We start from the raw sequence: 24237 nt of genomic DNA on the forward strand, positions 1-24237 counted from the left end.
TCCCATAAGCAAAGATTCCCAAGTCTTTGCATTTGAACCACCACTTTTTGTTGTGTTTATTGCTAATGATTAAGATGTTATCATTCGCCTCTGGTTTTGCATTGGAAGACTTCAAGATTATGTTTACTATAGGAGAGAATTTATGTTTCCCTGTATTCTCCTTACGGGTATGTGTTTCTAATCCTAATACCTTGGCAGGGTTAAGGTTGTTCTGATTTGGATTAGGGTTTCTATTTTATAGATTACGCCCACAAATAGATTGATTTATGGAGGGAGTGGGAGCTCACTTGAAAGACAAGTTGAGGTTCAGATCTAGGGTTTGTTCATTAAGGGTTTTGGATTGATCTAATAGACTATCCTTATTATGAGGGTCTTTATCTAAGCTAAGGAAATCACTTTGAAATTTGATCCTAAGGGCATTATGTTTGTCTCTAAGATTTTGGATGGAATCGGTGGTTGAGTGTGTTGGCATAGCGACCATATCCCCGATGAGCCCTCTCCACCACTAGCACATGCTTTTGGTGTGATGGAAAAATCTACTTGGTATCAGAGTGTAGGTCATCAATTTGAGTCCCTCAAGCCCTTTGATCCTTTGCCTACGTAGGCTTGGATTATCAATATGGTTTGTAGTGGGTGCAAATACTACATGATAAATAGTTGTATTTGGTTCCATCATGTGGGGGGTGTTGGTGTAGCAACAATATCCTCGATGAACCCTCTCCGCTACCAGCATGTGCTTTTGGTGTGATGGATAAATCTACAGAGTGTTATGATCTTTTTTGTTCATGACTTTAATCCATATATCTTCTGGTTTCTTTTTCTCCAAATGCAAAATTGCAAGTTTCTAATTTTGAAGGCTTACCTTGAGGAGTTGCGAGACTTGGAGGTTGAACTACTTGGGTAGCAGCCTCAAAGGTTTGGTTTTTGGATCTAGACACTAGTCATTTTTGGAATACTTCATATTGGTGAAGAAAGCCTTTTGCCTATTCACAATAGCATCCTTGGCTTGCTTGGGGGATTCAAAGTGATGAGTCTCAAGAGGGTTCGTCAATTTTCTATTGCATATAGGATTGGATTCCTTCACTGAGCGAAGGATGTCAAAATGATTCACTATAGGGATTGATATGCAGATAGCATATTTAGTTTTACTTAAATAATCACTATTTGTTCTGTAGAAATTCTTACCTGCACTTCGCATTTTCACACTTCATCACATGTTCATATGTTTTTCTCCTTTAATTTTCAAAAAGATAATAATATTAAAATTATAAATAATAAATATATGTATTTAAAAATCTAATATAAAATAAATATTAACAATATTATTTTTTAAATAATAAAGATTGAAATAATTATTAATAGTTCTCAAAAGTCACTAATGAATCATATGTTTGTGTTTTATTGATCAAAAACTTATACGTTTTGTTGTTTTTCTTCCCACGTCGTTCTCAAAAAAAAAAACTTCTTACTTAAAAAAGGTTAATTATAGTAACATTTAATATAAAATACATCGAAATGACAAACACTAGGTAAATAGCACGCTTCGTCATTTTTGTCATGCTCATCTGTATCGTCCTTAAAATTTCATCTGTTTATGATTTTTTTTATTGAACGATTCCCTGCCATTCACACGGCATCTCAGATACTCTAGTCATCCAGAAAAGCTTGCCTGTTTTATTCTACATATATCTAATGTTTTTGTAGGTACTGCTTGTCTTGAAAACAACCTGAACTTCACTAACCTGCTCATCTCCTTGGCCTGTGAAACTGACATATACCGGTTAGTCAAACGAGTGATCCCTATTGTAAACAGAGCTGCTGATGAATTGGTCTCCAATGGATTCAGATGCAAGTGGTGCAGAAATTCATGTTGTGGTGGTGCCTCTCTTCGCACAGAGTCATATGAATCAGCTCCTCCACTTGTGCACAGCCATAGCCGGGCGAGGAATAACCGTATCGTTTGTGGCCACCTCCACCCACATTCAGCAGGTCCGGACTCGTTTCCAAGGTACGGACCCTCGCAACTTCAACATTCGCTTTGAGGAACTGGCTGAAATACCAGATGGAGAGCCCAGCGCTGAAAGCAAACATATGTGTCCCACGCATCTGGCTTCTCTCTTTGACTGCGGAGACATCCTACTCCCTCAGATGGACACCTTCCTATGCAAAATCAGTTCCTCTAATAGCAAAAGAGTCGTCATGGTGTACGACATGCACATGGGCTGGGTTCAGCCAGTTGCGGACAAGTATGAAATTCCAGCCTATGTATTCATACCAGTCGGAGTTTATCCCATGCTCTGGTTTACGCACAAACGGACCGGCGCAGATTTCGGAGCGCATTTAGGGTTTTCGAGTCTTCAAGTGCCGCTGCTCCGGACCATCAGCGAGCAACATCTGATGTTCGTGGAGTCCCAGGAAAAGTTCATTGGCCCTGCAAAAGGAACGATTTTCAACACCTTCCGAGCAATTGAAGCTCCATTCGTCGACTTGGCCAAGGAGAAGAGAATTTTCGGCTAGAAGCCCGTGTGGACCGTGGGTCCTCTCCTCCCCCACCATTTCTTGAGCGAGGAGCTGCCTGTGACATTGGATTCATCTGAGTACTGCACGATCAGATGGCTAGACGACCATTCTCCGGCATCTGTTTTATACGTCTCTTTTGGCAGCGTTTCTTCTTTGCCGGCAGCACAAATACGGGAGGTGGCCGTGGGATTGGAGCGCAGTGAGCAGCCATTCCTGTGGGTACTCAGGGCATCCGACACGTCCCGTTTTTCCCCGGAAGCGGATTAGAATGGGAATGAGATATGCGAGTTTCTGCCGGAAGGGTACGAGAGTCGAATACGAGGACGCGGGCTTGTTGTGAAAGAGTGGGCGCCTCAGCTGCAGATACTGTTTCGCAAGTCTACTGGCGGGTTTTTGACGCACTGCGGGTGGAATTCGACGGTGGAGAGCGTCTGCGCGGGAGTGCCCGTTGTTGCCTGCCCTCTCCATTCCGATCAGTTCGCCAACGCTAAGCTCTTGACTTGCGAGTTGAAGACGGGTGTGGAGGTGAAGGAATGGAGTGATAGAGAGGAGTACGAGATGGTGAGTGCGGAGGAAGTGGAGGTGGCAGTGAAGCGATTGATGGTGAGTGAGGAAGCAGTGAAAAGGCAAAGGATCTGAGAGCTCAAACCCGGGTGGCCGTTGCAGCTGGAGGCTCTTCGTCCGGCCAATTCGATTCCCTTCTCGACAATTTCTACCAACAAATTAGCAGAAACTCCGTTTCCTAGCAGTCCCTTTTCCATCACTTTGCGCCTTTTCTGTACCCTCTGTCTGTGTTTGAGCGTGGCTTTTATCTTTCTGTCTAGCATTTCTTACTTGGTATGTGAAAGCTTGAGCATAGTTTACGTGAATTGGGAAACCGTTATTCCTCCCACATGCAGGAAAAGAGAGGCGCTCTTGTGCAGTCTTGCATGAGGTTAAAATTATGATTTCTAAATATAGAACTTGGGCTTCTCTAAATATTTGTACTTTTTTCTAAATATACTATTTGGGCTTCTTTATATTTGTAAATATGGAACTATTCATTGAAAAAAAATATTATCTATTATAGTCGTTGATTTGTCGAAAAACTTCTATTTACTAAAGAAATCCAATCATACTTGAAGACACGGCGATTGTTAAAAAAGAGTTTGCAAAAGAATCAGAAGGAAGATTTTGGTGCAATAGGAGGAAGAGAATGTAGTTGCAGAAGACTGAGGCTACATCCACCAAGCAATGATAAAGCTACATACGACGTTACCTTCGAAATGAATTTGCAAGATCACAAGTGAGTAGAGTCATTCAATGTATGAAGTCTCAAGCCATTCATAGAATCGCCAAAGTTTGAAATGTTAGCATTCTCTATATATGATTGAAGAAGAAACCTTAAAAGGAAAATGAGGCAAAAATATCTGAAGGGAAAAGAATTGTCATGAGCTAAATGCATACATAAGTAGATTGTAGTTTGTCAAAAGTCAATGATTTCTGAGATAGCCATGTTAGTAAACCTAAGGTACCTTCAAAGGGGTCAAGCTATCCTCCTACAAAAAATATCAAAAATAAAATAAAGTCAAACTTTTTTTTTCTAGATTCACGAAAACGTAGTGATTTTTTTCCAATTTTCCTGTTGTTTTTTATTACAAACTTTGCAGATCATGAAGATCAAGCACTGAAATTTTCAAAAAATTCCATAGTGTTTTCAATCTTTTGAAAATTGGTCAACTGTACATTTTTATGGGAGGATAGCCGCGTCCCCCTCAAAGTATGAAAACATGCCCAATTTACAAAGAGGAGCTACCCTAGTTGAGAAGGAAAAGTATTTTCAAAGTCATTGAAAGAGTTGTACACAACAAATGAAGGACATTACTTTGATTGTTAAAGAGATCTAACCAATAGAAAGAAAAGTTGGGGAGAACAAAAGATTGTTCTTTGTAAGAAATTAGTGTTAGAGCGGGATAGATATATTGAAACTTTGCTTTATTATTAATCAAAAAGTAGAGGAGGATTTATACAATGATACAATTACCAAAAAAAATATCAATTAGTAACAGTTACATAACTATAATATAAATGTATTACGATAACATTTCCTGCCCCCCAAAATTATTTGATTTTGAAATCAGCAAAAAATATCATGCCCTAGGGAGCCCCACATAAGGCTTACATAGAAAATTGTGTTGAATGCATAATATGAATACATAGTTTGAAAAAAATGCTCTTCTCAAGTAATAGACCCTAAAATAAAAGAGGTTCCATCAAGATGTCTTGTGGCTCTCATAAAAGTGCATCTTTGAGTTGTGTTCTTAAATCATGAAGTCTTGAATTATTCAACAATAATTCCTTAGAGATGTGACATATCTCTATCATTGTCTAATAACCATGAAAGGGTATAATCCTCTATCATATATGTTGAAGCTTGGTCAATAACAATCTATTATTGAGTGCAATATCAAGTCCTAAACTAGTTTGATAGATTTAGCTTGGTATCTGCTCTTGATCATCAAAGTTGTATGTTATGAAATCCTTTGTCTAATTGGTCTTGTTTGGCTGAAGTTAAATTCATTTAGACTAGGTTTTATATTTGAAGCTCTCCATCCATTAGTTGATGGTGTGTGTACAGTATCTGCAAAGAATTTAATCATAAAAAAATGACGTGATCTTGACTTTGTTTTCCTATAATTAGACAAGGAACTGGTCTTGCCTATTTCATTTAAGTTTATATGCTTTTGAAGTTTGTGAATTTTATTGCCTCATTCATCTGTATATCATCTAACCAGTCCCATTTATACTTTCATTTTATATTCTAGCATCCCAAAGAATTTAATTCCAGTTTTGATTTCTCTTCTTAATCACTTGCCATTCCAAGAAGAATATCCCAATATTTTCATTTAAAAGTTTGCAATAAAAATCCTTGACATTGTTTGAAAGGTTAAAGTATAGGTTCACCCACCTAGGTTTTGTAGAGCCTAAAGAGAAGGGGAATTTGATCTTTGAGGATCATTGCCATTGGTTGGCCAAACTGTGTTGGAGATCCCATAATGAGTAGGAAAGCTCATAGGATTCTAACCAAAAATTTGAGGAACAAATAGATTGGTGACTTTGTTGAGGAGATTTTCTCACAATTTTCATTGTGAAGTTACTCAAAGATTCTTGTTTCATAGATCAAAAGTAGAAGATATTCTCAAAGTGCACTCTACTATAGGAAATTGCCTAGAAGACCTAGCAAACTACAATTTCCTCAGGAGATGGAGACTTTAGTTAGATAATGATTAGTGACTTTATTGAGGAAGAAGACTTAGAAAGAGATGATATATTTCCCTTTTGAAAAGGAGAATTTATTTTTTCTAGGATGTATTAGCCATTCCAAAGAACTTTTTATTCTAGATGGTATCAGACCATTAGATCTTATAATATTTTAGTGTATACCTAATAGGTTATTCCCAAAGCTTTCAAAGCTTGTACCTAAGTTCCATGGAGAATGGGATGAATTGACACTTCAACATTTAGATGCATTTTATAAATTTATAAATGATCATGATATTTGCACAGAAGACTATGTGATGAATTTTTTTGTCAAGACATTAAAAGATTATGCAAGGGAAGAATATCAAAAATTACCTGCAAGAAGTGTCTCATCATGGGGACAATTTGAGAAATGGTTCCTTGATGTATTTCATTATCCAGATAATGAAGAAGATAACATGTGTTATAAATATGATAAAAATTAGAATTACATCATGGAAGAAGAATTCCACATGTATCCCTTGGATGTATTTATTAATATGGAAAGATATAAGGGTAAATCTACAATAAAATTATTTGTGAGGATGTTTAACATGTATTAGAAGATACCTTCATAAATCAAGCCTCCATTCTATGAAGTAAAAAATAAATTGTGTGAGTTGGGGATTTATCATGACTCTCAGGTATATCAATTTATTAAGTTTATATGTGATGAAGTAATTGTGGAGGGTAATAAATTTAGGGTAAAATCCATAAGAGGAACACAAAACCCTGATGAAATTTTAGATGAAGGAGGAGCTTTAGATCAAATTGAGAAGGAATCTACCCTTATTTGTTCACCTTTTCATATCAAATTTCCATCAGTGTCATAGATTTTGGTATTTTTGTTTCCAAATTCTACTTTGCAACCTATATTGCCTAAATGTGATACACTCAACAAATTGTAGTTCAATCCTTCAACATAGTATGCATTATCACATGAAATTTTCTTTGTAAGTTTAATTGAGCCCTTTCCTTTGATTTGACATGGAACATCATTTCCAAATCTAACAATATTTCCATCATATTGAGCAAAGGTAATAAACTTACTTTTATCTCCTATCATGTGATGCAAGCATCCACTATCTATGATCCACTTGTCATTCTTGTTCACACAGGTTACCAGTGTTGTTGCTTCATCTTCATGACTCATCCTTCACGGCCACATAGACTACTTCATCATCATTCTCATCAGAATCTTCTTCAATAATGTAGCATCTTTTTCCTTTGTCCTTGTAATAGTTGCTATCATCTTCTCTCTTGTTCTTGTACTTGTTTCCTTCTTTGTAGTTCTTCTTCTGTGTACACCTTGCAGCAATATGACCTAATTCATTGCAATTAAAACAAATGATAGGCAACTTACCTTTGAATTTACCTTTGCCTCTATGGAATCTTCTAGCTAGTAGTGCTTCCAACTGTTCCACATCTTCCTCATCTGTGCTACTGTCACTGGATGCATGTTTTCCTTTTATACTTTTCTTCTTTGATTTCACTCCTTAGTGTATTTCAATGTTAGATTGGCCTTGAAAGTAGATTCAAGGTTCTTATGTCTGTAGTTATCAAAGTTGGACAGTTCAAATGCAATAAGTCTTCCCACTATTCCTTCAAAAGTTAGTGTGTTTTCTCGTACACACCTTAGCTCTTGGATGGATGAAACTCTAATAACATAGAAAGAGAGTAGGGTTCTCAAGTATTTTCTATTGATAGACTCTTCTTCCAATTGACCACCCAGATTTCTTATTGCACTTACTACTTCTTTCATTCTGGAGCCATATTGAGCAGCATTCTCACCTTCTTCCATTTTCATTTCATCAAACTTTCCTCTGAGACTTTCTCTCTTTGCTCTCTAAACATTTTGATCTCCTCCATAGATATCTGACAAGGCTTTCCACATTTTGAATGTAGTGTCACAACCTTTGATGTCATGAAATTTAGCATAACTGAGTGTAGAGGCAATTTCCAGCATTGCCTGATTGTGCTCCTTCCTTTTGTTCAAATCATCTATAGAGAGGGATCCAGCTAGGTCTACATGTTCCACTCTAATTGAGGTTTTTTCATAATCACCTATTGATTCAAGGTGCAATTTCATTAGACTTTTCCATGCAACAAAGTTGTCTTTGTTGAGCTTGGAAACTTCTCTCTTGAACACTCGAAAAGATGTCAATTTTGAGAAAGAAAAAAATATTAAATCATATCAACAAAATTTGAAACTTATATGACATTCTAGAGGAGAGAGTCCTCTTTTAGAATGTATAATTTTTATTCTGGTCAAAAGATAAATGTTTTGAAAAATGTGGTGGGAGATGAAAGCTATTGATTTAGGCGAGTTAAAATTTGAATCATTATAAAGGAGAAAATACAGATCTAAAGTCAATTTTTATTTTTGAATGTTCTAGATATATATGTTATCTATAACATAGTCTGAGATCAAAGGGAAATAACTTTATTTCCATATAGTTTTGTAGTGGGAACTAGACCCCTAATTTTTAGCATTTTTCAGCAGCTAAAAAATTCTCTATAAAAATTATGATTTTCAAATATATCAATTCTTATTCCAAATAATTTTTAAAAATTATTATCCTAAACTTGATCAATTTCTACACATTTCATTAGTTTACATCATTTTAAAATTCTAAATAACAATACCAATTTTATATCATTAAAGGTTGCTAGTTATACTTTTGTTAGCCTTTTCCTTTAAAAAGGGTGACATGAGTTTGTGCTTTTACCCTAAAAGGTTTTATTTATAGATATAGATATAGATTTATATAATATCTATAGACTAGTGGCATGACCTCCCCATGAAGAACCATAAAGCCCACAATGGTTAATGGATAGTTGGACAAATCCTATATCTTCCCATTGAACCCCTTCAAAATAGTAAGGCCTTTGGAGAACAATAGATGTCTGCCCCTTAATATTTCACACCCTAACCCCACCCCACCCCTTCCCCCCCCCACCGCCCCCCCCCCCCGCCAAATCCATGTAGTTTAGCAAGCTATCAATGCTGAGTCCTATTAGACCATTTGTAAAGGAGACATTTTATAGTAGGAGGAACTAGAATACATTCTAGACTACATATGGGTGGATCGACCATGACAACTAGAATTTCATGTGAAGACTTAATGGTATCATATGTTTTCATTACTAGAGGTTTATAATAAATAATAGGGAGGGAAGTAGTATCAGCTTCCATTGAGATTTCTCCTAGTGTTCATGAGGAATAAGTAATTTTGAGATTAGTGACAATCCTTATGTGGTCACTCTTACATTGAAACCTTCCAAAACTAGGTGAAAAGCATGGTAGAACTATGGAGAACCTAGAGTTTTCTCTAGCCTATGGATGTGGGTAATTCTTACCACCAACCTTGAAGAGGTGGGTGAATTATAGGGATCCCACATCCCCACTGCCCCACCCCCTCAATTATTGCCTAAACTAGAAACTGTAATTATAGCCTCCCACCCCAGTAAATATATTATTCATCATCTTCAGATTGATTCATTGTATTAATCTAGGGATCCAACTATTGGATAATTATACCATAAAAGCTAGTTCATTCAATATCTTGATTCTTGAACCAATTCATTCATCCAATTCTTCTTAGTTTTTTCTAACTCTTATTTCTTTTTTTGCTCCATCCTTCATTTCTTTTGAAAATAGAAACTTGATTTTATAGGGTAACCAAACATAAAAGAGTTAAAGATGACATAAATTTGTTTGAGTACTAGGTGCAAAAATATTAAGGTCATGCCATAAAGGTGTGAACAAACAACAAAAAGTATAGAGGAAGAGCCAAGAAAACCTAACTCAAACATAGAGATACTAATCTATTCTATCACTAGCAATCAACTTCTTCATGTTGACAAGGAGATGCATAGCTCTTCTATAGGTTGTCCATCATGAAAATCTCTTAGGCAAGTACTTCCATTTGTTTCTCATTTAGAAACCTTATCACTAGTTGTGCAAAAATGCATTATGACGAGCATGTCTAAATTCACACCCCCACCCCCTTTGGATTATAATCCTAAGCACCTTTGTTGAAGTTGAGTTTAACCTACAACCCTTTCATCCTTCATTTCTCCCATTATCATGAGGTCTAGTTTCTACTTTAAGTAATCTGTACATAACTTTGTCATCAATTTTGGTACACTATTTTATATGAGATATTGCATGTTGTGTGTTAATTAATGTTTATTTAGAAATATGTGATCTTAACACAATTGAAATGTTAAGCACAAATAAACATTTATTAAGAAATAAAGATTTTTAGTGTAATTAAAAGTATAGAATTTAATTTCAAACTATTTGAGGGTACTTCTTATGTTATTTCAAGAATTTAGCTTCTCTTAATAATTGGAGAAGAAGTCTTATTGATAACTAATTCTATTAAAATCTAACTTGAAGTAAATTAATAATAACAATTTCAAAAAAATTATCTTCTTTCTTTCTGAATGATATGATAAATTGATATTACAAAGTTTGATTTATCTTAAAGAAAAAAAATGAATTATAGATTTTATATTGTATCATAGTATGTGTAAATATATTAATGCTCTTCAATACATTAATTTTATAAGAAACTGATAAAATTACAAGTATACAAATTTGTTTATCTTTTAAAGTACAATATTAAGAAATCTAGCTAACATCATCTAATTATGAAAAAAATATAATTTACACCCTTTGCTACATGTCAGACCATGTGCTACAAACAAAAAATACATAAATACCTTGCTCCTTATAGAATTTGGACACGTGATCTTTATGTCTAATAAGGAGTTCAAATTTCTATCACTTGGTCAATTCCAACATACATTCCTTATACCCTATAAAAATATACTCTCTTTGGCATCATTCATACTTAATATAACATGATGAAGAACCTATAGAATCCATTAGGCTTGTTGATTATGAATAATTGATTGATCATGATGTGTATATCTCTCTGAGAGATATTGATGGGAAAGAGACTGAATGCCCATCTTCCAACATGAACTAGTTTGAGAAAAGGGATAAAGCCTTTTGGGAGGAAAAAGAGAAGAGGAAGGCGAGAATTCCTATGTTGGAAGTGGTGGACAAGGAGGAGATCAATGTTAAGTTGACTGGGGATGACATCAAATACCTGGTCATTGATCCTCTTCATGGTGTTCTACAAACTACTAATGTGCTTTCTCTTTAATCGTTAAGATTGGACAAATGGACTTTTCACTCTCTCAAAATGTTGAATTTGATGTTGGCAGGGGCCCAGCATCCCTCGTGAGATTTGCGACATGACTTAACCACCTCCTATGGTTCTATAAGACTATTGGTTGTATCGGGCATTAACAGGTCAAACTTTTGGTGCAACGACAACCCTGTCCTTTCTAACAATTGTTATCATAGGTTGGTCATAGGTTCGAATCCTATTGGCCATAGTTAGTGATGTTGGGAGGGGAATTATTGGTAGTGGGCCAGCATCCCTCATAGGATTCACGACATGGCTTAACTACCTCCTGTGGCTCTATAAGACTATTGGTTATATTAGGCATTAACAAGTCAATCTTTTGGTGCAACAGCAGCCCTTTCCTTTCTAATATTTGAAGTATAAAGAATTAGAAGGGAAATTTGAGGAGATGGATGAGCAAGGGTAGAAAGAGAAGGTGAGTGGGAAGAACAAAAATCTAGAGATAATAGAAGAGATAAGGAAGAAGATCAAAAAAATGGAAAAAGTGACTAAAGATATACTGAACAGATGTCAAGATTTTCTAGATACTACAATCAAGTGTATGAACAGGCTATCAAGTCACATGGATCAGGGTAAGGAGGTGAAGCTTGTGCTCAACCTTGAGGATGCCGAGAAGGAAGACATTGACGTCAGTCCTGGCAAATGTACCCATTCCAACACAAGGAAAAAGTGGAAGAAAGAGACCTAATCCGACCTGAAAGACATCAAAGAGGTCACATAGAAGATAAAAACATGAAGTAGGAACTGAAAGATAATGTGGAAAAATTACCCTAGCTTCTTCTACCTTAATGTTGTCTCTTTTTGGTTTTATGCTTTAGTTAGGTTGTTTAAATTTTAGTATTGTTGATTTTGGTGATATCTTTTGCCAGGTTCTATTGGTTGTGTTTGTGGGTGTGTTTGTTGGTCAGAATATTGTTTCGTTTTGGACTAAATTTTTTATATCTTTATGAAAAATCAAATAGATAATCACTTATTATATTCATAACAACTTTCCCTATCATAAGGATGAAAATTAGATCAATGTTTTCTTCATTCAATATCTTGATTCTTGAACCAATTCATTTATCCAATTCTTTTCAAATTTTCCAAACTATTATTTATATTGTCACTTCATTCTTCCTTTCTTTTGAAAATAGAAACTTGATTTTAAGAAGTCACCAAACACAAAAGAGTTAAAGAAAGCATAAAGGTGTTGTGCTACTTAGTGGAATGAGAACGATGCTAATGCAAAATTGGTGAGCATAAACTATAGAAAGTATAGAGGAATTACGAAGAAAAAAATAGGATCAAACACATAGATGATGATCCATTATGTCACTAGCAATCAACTACTTCAAATTGACAAGAAAATGTAAATCTCTATCTATAGGACCCTTATTAAAAAAATATTTGATTCCAACACTTGCATTTGTTTCTTAGTTAGCAACCTTTTCACTGGTTTTGTGAAAAGGCATTATCATCACTAAGTAGTTCTAAGCAGCTCTGTTGGAGTTGAGTTTTCTTTTCTCCCACTATCATGAGGTCTAATTTATATTTGAATTAATCACATAATTTTGGCATCAAGTCTAACGCAATAGTTAATATAGATAGTGTGTTGTATGATGATTAATGTTAATTTGAAAACATATGATTTTTGGTGCAATTAAAATGTTAAGTAAAAGTAAATAGTTTTATGACTTTTAATGTTATTAAAACATCACACTTAAAATTTAATCTCAAACTATTTGAGGTTGTTTCTTATTTTAATTTTTGTATTTATCTTCTCTTCATTATTGCATAAGTGTAATTGTTAAAATTTGACTTGAAGTAAATTGATAGTAATAATTTCAAAAAAATTATCTCCTTTCTTTTGTTTTTTATTTGTAAAATAGAGTTTGATTTTATTTAAAGAAAACAAATTTAATGTAGACCTTATATTGTATTATAGTATTAACAAATATATTAGTACTTAAAGTACATTAGTTTTATAAGAAGTTGATAAAAGTTCAAGTATACAAGAAAAATAAAATATATATCTATCTTTTCTAAATTACAATTTTTGGGATACAACTATGGAGTTGCCTAAGGAAAAAATGAATTAAGATTGAAATAAAATATGCTTTGATGACTTTGATGAAATGTTTCATATATCATTGACAATAAAAATAATGATGTGAATTTTACAAATAATAATAATATGTACTCAATATTCACATTATCGATATGAATAAAATATAATATTTTTAATATTTAATTTATATCAAGTTAGTAATTTTTTTTTTAAAATTATATTTCTAAAACTTTCTATCAAATTTTTAAGATAATGATTGTATATAAAATAAGGTTTAATATTTTTTTTATCGGTAAACTGCCGAAGCTAAAAATGTATTGTAACTTGTTGCTGAATAATACATTAGCTTGATGGTTTGGAGGGTGGGGTTTTTACCTGGAAAGGTTTTCCCCACGTATATATTTGTTTTCTATTTTGTCTCGTTCTTCTAGTTCAATGATTGTAGAATAATAATCTATATGTCATAATGCTGCTGAATTTTGTTTAGATCTATAAATTGCAATCACTTTCCTTTAAAGTTTGAATTGTGGAAAATCAACTATATCTGTTTTTGCTTTTATGGCATAGTAGTATGAACTATTGGATATAGGATGTGCATACTGATCTCAGATGAATTTCTGGGGTGCTCTCATTTCTCTTCAATTGGTATTAGAGCTCAGTTTTGTGAATTGCATGTTGCTTGCATGTGAGGATTCATGGATTTTCTGGTTCTGGGTATTTCTTCTATTAAGATTTCTTAGCTTGCAGAGCTTGAAGAAGTTTGTTTTGAAGAAATAGACTGGTAATTAATACTTTGATGAGTGAAAGTCTTGCAGTTGATTTATTCTTTCAGGAGACCATAGACATTTCTTGAAAGATGGTGAAGACAGAGAAAATAGAGTTGGTCATGTTGAAATGACATTGATCTGGAGCTCTTGGTTGACAACAGAATAATTCTTGATGCATGGGTATTTGAAGGTGTCTCTTTTGTTACCTAGAATGCATAGAGGCTATGGAGTTGATCATTGGATGATCTGAAAGCTTCTAGATAGCCTATCTCTCTCAGATGCATGTACTAGTAGTGGTTGTAGAATTGGTCTACAAGTGGGCCTGGAGTTCCAGTACTATGTTTTCCTCTTGGATGTTTATGCATGCATGACTTGGATTCTTGTTCGTTGGATCTGAGGGGTTTATAGATTTTCCTTTAAAAAAAATCTATGGTGATGTTCATCTATGATAATCCATTATTCTGAATTCAGTTATTTGATATTTTTTCAAACTTTGAGTCTTCCAGATGAGAAGTGGGTGTGGATGTGCATGGGTGTTCTTAAACACGATATTTTTGCAGGTTTTGCATGCTGAAATAAAAACTTGTAGTTTTTTGTGGATCTACTAAAGAGCTATATTTTGGACTCTTGTTCATTTAAAGTGGTACCAAGTTGGTATGTGATTAGTCACTTAGCATTTCTGTGGTGATGCTTTGCTGGATTCCTGGACTATGGTGCTTGATGTGGACATAATTGACAAATCAGATTTGTTCTTGATCTGGTGTTTGAGTCATGTTGTCTAGATGATTATTCTATTTGATCTCATTTGCATATGTCACTAATTTGATAGTGGGTTTTCATGTTGCAATGATTAAATCTACAAGTTATGCAGTCAGGTGGGTAGGCCACCCATTTAATTGCAATGGGATAACTTGGATGTGGACTATCTATATCCACTAGATTTGATTCAATGTTGGTGCAGACTTGTTAGCTGGCCTTGTTTGTGGTCACTTGTGCATTTGTGTGGTTGCTTTGAGATGAAAGGATGGATGATATCTGAGTACTTGGATAGTCAGTTATGGAGTCCTAAAGCATGGTGAATTTCCTTAGTGTGAAGATCTTGGTTTCACTCAGTGTGATGTGTGGGCCTGGATGATTTTTAGAGTTGGAGGATGGTATGTCATATGCTTGGAGAGCTTGGTATCATGTTTTAGTGGGAGCTTTAGTAGTGGTTGTATTTTTCCATCATATGGTGATGGATGATCTTCTTTAGTGTTGCAGATGTTGGAGGATGCCTTAGATCCTATTGTTGTAGAAGGGTCTTTCACATTTGTTGGTTCACTAGTTGGAGATGGTATCTTCATGTGTTTGGAGATGTTGACATCTTTAGGATTCAAGGAGTCCTTAGTAGAGATGGTGTTTATGCTTTTATTTGATATGTTATCATGGTGGCTTTTATGTCATGGTTTTCTCTTTATTATCAGTTTAGAGTTGTGACATGATACGGTTATTTGATATGATCACATGAAACATGTTATCTCTTTGGAGGATATGGTTTAGATCATGATGCCATGTTTATGTTCCTAATTCCATGGTTGGAGCTTTGACATTGATCTTGTTTCAGTTTCTTGGTATTGAGTACTTTGATCATTTGCTTGATACTTCATGACAATGCTATGTTGCAATGGATTTTTGCATCGAGTGATTGATTACAGGTGCTTGTGGATACTTAGAGACTTAGGTGAGGCTAGAGTACTCTTGAGATGAGAGACATGTTGTTGAGATATATGCTCTTGATGAGATTTCAATAGAAAGTCTGAGGAGCCTACACCTTTGTTGGACGTGAGTTCAATAGAGACCTATGAGGAGATTGTTCTTGGATAAGTCACAAGGTGACTTGCATATCTTGGAGGAGCATTCTCATTCCCCAGTCTTGGTCTACTTGGCAGTTTATCACTTGAAAGGTATTACCCAATGTTAGTTTTAGGCACTTTGTCTTTTCTTTCATATTCGTGGATCTTAAGCTATAGTTAGATGGTTCTGGAGGATTCATTGTAAGAGATGGATAACATGATTATCTCCTTGAGGTGTACTTTCATTTATGATGAAAATAGCAAATGGTAGTGGGCTGATTTCCTAAAATGGGAAATGGGGTTGTTTGATCTTCTTTGAGAGGCTTACATCCATGTAGATTTATGATATCATGTTATGTTTGATCTCTTGAGGTTGAATGGTTTTGGATTTTGTTGTGGCCTTTCTCTTTGGGTTGTGAAGGAGATCATACTTGGCACAGTTGACATTTAAAAGTGTTTCTAAAAGGACACGCTACATGCTTATGATATGCACTTTCTCTCTTTGGCCTTGGTTATCTTCTTGGATGTTTGGGTTCACATAACATTATTTTTTGAGATTTTTTGGAGCTATGTGGTCACTCTTTTGTGGTCATTTGTTATCACTTGTACTTCATTTTTTTTTGGTGATGACATGGTGGCTCCTTTATCTCTTTTCTTTGTTGGATGTGGAGAACATGGGAGAGTTGTGGAGACTGGATGAGAGAGATGTTTCTTGCAGTGTTTTTGCTACAGGATTTGCATATCTTTGTGGATGGTCCTTGGTACTACATGGTTTCACTTTCTTTGTGTTGTTATCAGTAGACTCAGTATGCCATTTATTTTTCAGATTTTACATTACCCATGCAGTGGGAGTTCTTGTATGTGTTTGGTCTTCATCGACTGGTTTGCACATAGAGCTTGAGGTTGTAGTTTATGGGTTGGTTATGCTGCTAGCATGAGTTTTCTGGTGTTCGATACCTTTGAGGTATGGGTGATTGGATGTGTTAGCATTTACTGTGGATGCTATTTTCAATCTTGTGGCTTTATTAGTTGGATTGGACCAATCAGTTTGGTTGTTGTTCTAGCTGATGTTTTATCTTATTTTCTGGAGGATGACTTCACAGTTTTGTTGGTCTAAGAAGTTGATGTTTTTGATGCTTCTATGTAGCTCATGAGAACACTAGAGTGGTAGCAGTGTGTGTAGCCTTTGTTATCACATGTATCTTATGCTTGTGTTATTTGGACAGGTTTCTAGTTCGAGCACGAGAACATATGTTATGATTTATGTTGTTTCATGGATGGCTATGATGATATAGTTTCATCAATTTGAATCTTGTAAGGTCTTTGTCAAGTGGGAGATTGTTGGGATAAGGTGACTCAGCCTTATCACATTTTATTGCTTTATTTGTGCTTTCTTGGAAAGTTTCTAAATGAAGTTGGATCCTTCCACAAGAAAAGACTTGGAGTAGAAAAATAGAAAGCTTCTATTTTTTGGTGATCTATTCTCTTATACTTTGTTTTTATGCAAGAGTTGTGCATAATGAAGTTTCTAAAATAATTTGTAGATGCATTGAATGTAGACACTTTAGAACTGTTTCCTCTTGTATGAGAACTCTATAAGTACAAGCATTGTTATAGAGAATTAAGAGAGAGATGAGAAGTTACTTACACAAGGTTATGCTGTCAGATTTTCTCTAGAATGGAGCAAGATGTAAATCTCCATGTAAAGGCTAAAAATGTATTGTAACTTGTTGCTGAATAATACATTAGCTTGATGGTTTGGAGGGTGGGGTTTTTACCTGGAAAGGTTTTCCCCACGTATATTTGTGTTCTCTATTTTGTCTCATTCTTCTAGTTCAATGACTGTAGAATAATAATCTATATGTCATAATGCTGCTGAATTTTGTTTAGATCTATAAATTGCAATCACTTTCCTTTAAGGTTTGAATTGGGAAATCAACTATGTCTGTTTGTGCTTTTATGGTAGAGTAGTATCCACTTGTATTTTCTTATTGGAAGTTGTTCAATGAACTATTGGATACATGATGTGCATACTGATCTCAGATGAATTTCTAGGGTGCTCTCATTTCCCTTTAGTTTCAACTAGCATGAGGAGTTACTTAAAATGAATGTTAAACTTGTCAAGGTCTATACCTTGGAAACGAGTGTAGACCTATAGAATGTGAGTGGAGGTGGCCACAAATGACATGTGGCTCAGTCCTCGCCTGACTATGGCTACGCTTAAATGAAGGAGCTGAATCATATGACTCTATGTGAGTAGAGGCAACACCACAACATGGATTTTTGTGGCACTTCCATCTGAATCCATTGGAGATCTCTTTACAAAAACTCCTGATGTTTGAAAAAAAAATCTCAATGCTTGGAATTGACTAAATGCTCCCCTCTTCCACTAAATTATATTAGGGTTGGGAGTGCTACCTACTAGTACTTGCAAGCTTTCTAAGATCAAGGGTACGTTGGCCTTAGAGTCATTGTCACTACTATCTCATCTAGAGTTATTACCTGAACTGCCTCTATTGATTTCTATGATCAAGGGTACAATGGCCCTAGATGCAGCTGAGCAACAAGGCTTTTGTGGTCATAGATAAACACAATGATTGGCACATGTTAGAGGCCATCTGAATTTCATAGGAATCTTCAATAAGAGAGTCATTAATGTTTGAAAATTTAAGGATGACAGAGATTGACATGACAAAGATGAAACTACATTCAATTTATCATAGAGTTTTTCATCTTTGTCGATTCCATTTATCTTATATTTTCTTTTGGCATTGTTATTGTTTTATTTATAACAACAAAGTATTTTTCAAATGGTACTTGAATTTTAGAAATGATCAATTCTCTAAAATTATTTTGGTTGTACTAGAATAAAGTAATGTAGAAAATGAATTTTTAATTTAGATAAAAATCTAAAGATTTTTTAAAACTATGGCAAGATATTTTTAGTGTGCACATCAAAGACTTACACACATGTTCTAAAAGTCTCCTCTTGCACCTTGTTTCTTGTTCTTGAAGCCTCCATACATCTAGGTTCCTGTATGATTGGATTATTCCCCTTTTTTTCCTAGAGTGTCTCATTATACTACAATATAATCTTTGTGGTATTCAATGTAAATAATTATGCAAAACATGGAGGAATTTTTCTGGTTGTGACGAAGCGATGCCTTGGTCTAAGCATGACATTCTATCAACAGTATGAAAGGTATTGTTTATTGGTCTAGATGGCAACATTCTGGTCCCATTTATAATGGTCATTCTACTCATGCCAATAGTGAGAATACATTAATCATAATTTCTTTTTAAATGAGTTTTCAAGAAGTATGAAGTACCTAGCTTTAGCATCTACACCCATTGTATTTTTAGATGTATTTTTTATGGCTTCTAGTTCTTTCTATGGTTTAGTAAGAAATGTGTAATGTGTATATCTTTCAAGTGGATTTTTTATGTATGTGTTGAAAACAATTTGTTAATTGTATATTGTCTTTAATGTTACACAAAATGTCATATCTTTACAAGTCAGTGTATGCCAAGCTCACTTGGGCATTGAAGATAGTTTCCTGTGTCTGCTGAGTATTCTAGAGTTTTTCAATTCAAAAGATAGTGTCTACCGAGTTTACTCATGCAACAAAGATAAGTTCACAAAATTTGAGTGTTAACCGAGCACACTAAGTTAATGAAGGAAAAGTTGGATTAAACCAATGTTAATAGAGCTCACTCAGTTACCAAAGGAATTTTGTGAAAATGCAGTATTAACAAAGTTCACTTGGTTAACACAAGATAATCATCTTTGAGTTAGTATCGACCAAGTAGGATCAGCTAACAAAGGATTTTCTTATTTTGGCATATTGAGTTCAATTGTTTTGTTTGTTGGTTCTAGCCAACTGAGGAGATGAATATTAAGTACTCTAAGTTGTATTCAAGCTGACTTGACAATATTTATGATATAAATATAAGGTCAAATTGAGGATTGAAAATATACAAGTGAATAGAAGATTTGATGATGGTTAGAGGAAGCAAATTAGAAGGATAAACAAGATATCCTTATGGAGCTACAAAGATACATTTGATCAGAAAGGATTAGGTATACAAGTTAGAATTGAGATCTGTAATAAGAAATTTAGTTACATAGAATTCAAATCATCTCATTGTCACTCTCTAACCATTGTAGGAGTGATCCAAATCTCTTAATAGAGTTGGCTTAACAGCTATTTTTAAATCCTCTAACAAGGTGGCATTTCTAGATTGAAGTGTCTAAACACCTTTAACAAGACCACTCCTAATAGGCTGATTAAATCATCTAATAGGATCACACCTAATAATGTTTTTTGTAACTTTTAACAGGGTTGGCTCCTAACAGGGCTCACTTCAAAAGAGTGAAAATTAATAACCAGTTGCAATTGGTGATTTTTCCCAATTTGGGTTCTTATGTTAGATCTTGGTGTCACTTGTATTTATGTTGTTTCTTTTATGTGAATGCAACTAAAGTTAAGTAAGGTTAATCATAGATAATATCTTAAGATTTTTATTTTTTAAATTACAAATTGTTTTTTTTTCAATGCTTACCGAGTTATAGCATTTACTAGTGTAAACCAAGTGCCTATGTGTTTACCAAGCATTAGTATTTCTAGTGAATCTTTGTGTTCTGTGTTGACATCTAAGGGATCTAAGATTTATTTTAGTGGTAACTAATTCACCCCTCCCCTCTTAGTTACTCTTCTTATATTTCCAACAATTGGTATCAAAGCTTTCTTGGTGCTTGTAGAGAAAGGATTCAAGGACCTAAGCTAAATATTAGGATGTCTTATAGGAGAGAGATTCTCAAGCTAAACAAAGATAACTTCCAGGCATTGCAAGAACTTATGAAGTTACACTTGGCAACCATCTATGATTCAAGTTTAAAAAATTTGGAAAATGCTTACAAGGCTCCTACTAGAACATTGACTATAGAAGAGATTGCTAAAAAGAAAAGTCATAACATCATGAAGATTGGCATTGCATCAGCTCTTAACTATGTTGAATTTGATGAGGTCAAAGGATGTGCTACTACTCATGACATGTGGACCAAACTAATGGATGTCTATGGAGTTCATGATAATGTAAAAAGAGCCAAAGTAGAAAGCTTGAGAGGTTAGTTTGATCAAATGAAAATGAGAGAAGGTGAAAACATCGCAAAATATGTTGAGAGAATCAAAACCAGTGTGAGTGCTATCAAAGCCTCTAGAGGAACAATTGAAGATGTAACAATGCTAATCAAGGTACTCAAAACCCTTGTTCTTGTCTGTGCAATCAGAGTGACTATTATTCAAGGGATGAGATGTGATCCAAATAACAAGATAGTTTTGGATGCTCTAGTTTGAAGATTGACTACATTTGAACTAGATAACTATGATAGTTATACTCCTAGCTCTAGCAACCTTTGTTGAGAACATGTGTCTCAACCTTGCAATCTTTTTTCTTGAAAATTATAGAATTTGTTTGTAGAAGTTTTCCACTTGTTTATATCTTAGAAAAGAGTGTATAAAATACCAAAAGGTGCCTTGTCCATAGTAGAATATAGGAGGACCATTTTTAGAGCATAGTTAGCTTGTTTTATGACTTTTATGGGGGTCTAAACTAAGAGACAAAATTATGGATGGTATTACTACTTTAACCTTGTTGTTTTTCCATCTTAGAAATGTAAATGTCAAAACTAGGTAACATGTTGCATGGTATTTTGTAAAACCACAAGTGGTTTCTAGGATGTAAAATCACCATAAAAGGAGGGCTTGGGGAGGTGTTTGAGTCATTGAGTTTGGTTTGCAAGACTAGGTGCTAGAAGAAGTCTCTCTGAGTTTGAGTTGTGGTGATGTGCTCCTATAAGAACTTGTATTGCGCTCCTATAGGAACTTGTATTGCAAGTGTATTGTAATCATCTTGGTTTGATAATACATTGTGTGGGTTTTGGAAGGTGGGATTTTTCTCCCAGAAGGGTTTCCCCACGGTAATCATTGTGTTATGCATTCATTATTATTTTGATTATGTTATTATACATTTCTTGAGATCTTTGCAATAGTTAGTTGAATTTGCATAATCATCCTCTCAAAGATTAGTGTAGGAAGTGATTTTGTGCACCTTTGCTTCCTTACAAGTGGCATCAAAGCCTGGCCAATTTTGGTTCTATTTGTTGGGTACAGGTTTTTTGAGCTAATCAAGGTTTGAGTGGAAGCTTATGTAGAGTATTTCATTTCTATTTTGTAGGATTGCAGAGATGGCAACCATGTCAGGGAGAATTGATGTTGAAATTTTTTTTGGCACAAACTTTGAGATGTGGAAGTTGAAGATGGAAGATCTATTGAATGATTAGGATCTATGGCATGTGATTGATGAGAAGAAGCTAAGGCCCACATATCTGACTTTAGCCACACAACATGATGTGACAGATAGAAAAGCTAAAGGTCTCATTAGATTGTCTCTTGTAGACTCAATTATGATTAACATTTATGAAGAACCTACCACAAAGAAGCTTTGGAAGAAGCTAAGTGAGATCTATCAAGCGAAATCACTTGTAAATAAGATTTTCTTAAGGAAGAAGTTGTATTCCTTGAGAATGGAAGAAGTAGTTGACCTATGTTGGGGTGCCAATGGATGAAGAAAAAAGGTGCCAAATCTTGTTATGTTCATTGCTAGACTCATGGGACAACCTTGTTATGGCCATAGGGAGCACTTGAGTTTTCTTGAAGATGAAGGACCTTGTTGGTTCTCTAGTTTCTGAGGAGATGAGAAGGAAGGTCTCTTTGAATGCCAAAGAGACTTTGAGTGTTCGAGGAAGAACCAAAGAAAGAGGCAAGAGTGAAAAGTAGCATTTCCGTTCTAAGTCCAAGAATAAGGGGAGATTAAAATCTCCTTGTAAGTCCAAGGCAATCTACTAGAATTGTGGCAAACCTGGACACTTTCAAAAGGACTGCAAAGAGGAGATGAAAAAGAAGAAGAAGAAGCAAGATTTTGATTCAGAGTCTGAAAAGGAAGATGGAGATTCTTTCATCACAACCTTGGCCACTCATGTAGGTGAAAATGCATGGTTAATAGACTTGGGTGCATCTTTCCACATGACTTCTAATAGAAATTGGTTTAGTAAGTATGAAAGTTTTGATGGTAGTAAGATGTATTTGGGTGATAACTCAGTTCTTGATATTGTTGGTTATAGAAGTATTCATGTGAAATTTTTTGATTGAAGAATTAGAATATTTGATGGTGTCTTGCATATCCCTAGACTAGCAAGGAATTTGTTATATGTTAGTAAGCTAATAGATGCGGGTGTGCATGTACATTTTTCTAAAGTAGGTGTAAAAATAGTGAGAGGTGCTATGGTAATAGCAAGAGGAAGTAGATTGGCTACATTGTACTAGCTTGATGCATGCACAATTGAGTGCAATAGTACTTCTAATAAGATTATGAAAAAAACTACTCAGTTAGAAAAGGAGAAGGTTTCTCTTTCAATAGATGGTCATAGTTTTTGGGTACCCAAGGGTGCTCTATCTACCAAATCAAAGTTTCACATAAAGAAGACCATGTTATGGCACCAGAGACTTGGCCACATAGGTGAGAAGGGTCTATGGACCTTGAAAAATAAGAACTTTGTTGATGGGTTGAATGACTGCAATCTTGAATTTAATTTTTGTGAGCATTGTAACTATGGTAAACAAAATTGCATTCATTTTTACTCGAGTTCTCATAAGTCTTCATGTATTTTGGATCTAATCCATTCAGATGTATTTGGTCCAGTTGATGTTTCATCTATTGGTAGATCAATTTATTATGTTTCTTTCATTGATGATTTTAGTAGACAAACATGGGTTTATTTCCTTAGGAGTAAAGCTGAAGTTTTTAGTTGTTTCAAAGAATTTAAAGCAATGGTTTAGTTATAGACTAGAAAGAAAATAAAATTTTGGAGAACTAATAATGGTGGTAAATTTTGCTCCAATGATTTTGACACATTTTGTAAAGATTGTGATATTAAAAGAGAGAAGACAACTCCATATTCTCCACAGTAGAATGGATTTGTAGAAAGAATGAATAGGACCCTAATGGAGAAGGCTAGGATTATGTTGAGTGGTGCTGGACTAGAACAAAAGTTATGGGTTGAAGCCGTAGCCACTGCCTACCACCTGATAAACAAGTCTCCTACATTAGCTCTTTTTGATAAGATGCCAATGGAAGCATGGTCGAGCCACAAGCCTTCACTTAGACATCTAAGAGTGTTTGGTTGTGAAGCATATGCTCATGTGCCAAAGGAGAAGGGGACAAAACTAGACAACAAAGCTGTCAAATGTATCTTCATCAGATATAGTTATGAAGTGAAAGTATACAAGCTTTGGAATCCTATTGAACAAAAGGCATTTTATTCAAGAAGTGTTATTTTTAGAGAAACTAAGCCTTCTTCTATTACAATGTAGCAAGAACAAATAGAAGAAAAGAAAGATGTGATTCAACTACTTGCTACACCAGAGAAATTTGAATCGATGCCTTTAGAAAGACAAAAAATCGAAGAGAGCTCTATGAGTTCGAAATCATCAGAGGAGGAAGAC

At 34.8% G+C, this 24237-nt stretch overlaps 2 pseudogenes; both read left to right on the top strand.

The window, feature by feature from the left end:
• Nucleotides 1-1821: 1821 nt before the first annotated feature.
• Nucleotides 1822-3266, top strand: LOC149531952 (zeatin O-xylosyltransferase-like; annotated as a pseudogene).
• Nucleotides 3267-11499: 8233 nt separating this feature from the next.
• LOC149531953 (putative linoleate 9S-lipoxygenase 5) overlaps nucleotides 11500-24237 on the top strand; it is a 37705-nt pseudogene continuing 24967 nt past the window's right edge.

The sequence above is a fragment of the Cupressus sempervirens genome, chromosome 11 (assembly GCF_028749045.1).
Source record: "Cupressus sempervirens isolate cs-2001-9-10 chromosome 11, ASM2874904v1, whole genome shotgun sequence".
Classification (NCBI taxonomy): Eukaryota; Viridiplantae; Streptophyta; class Pinopsida; order Cupressales; family Cupressaceae; genus Cupressus; species Cupressus sempervirens.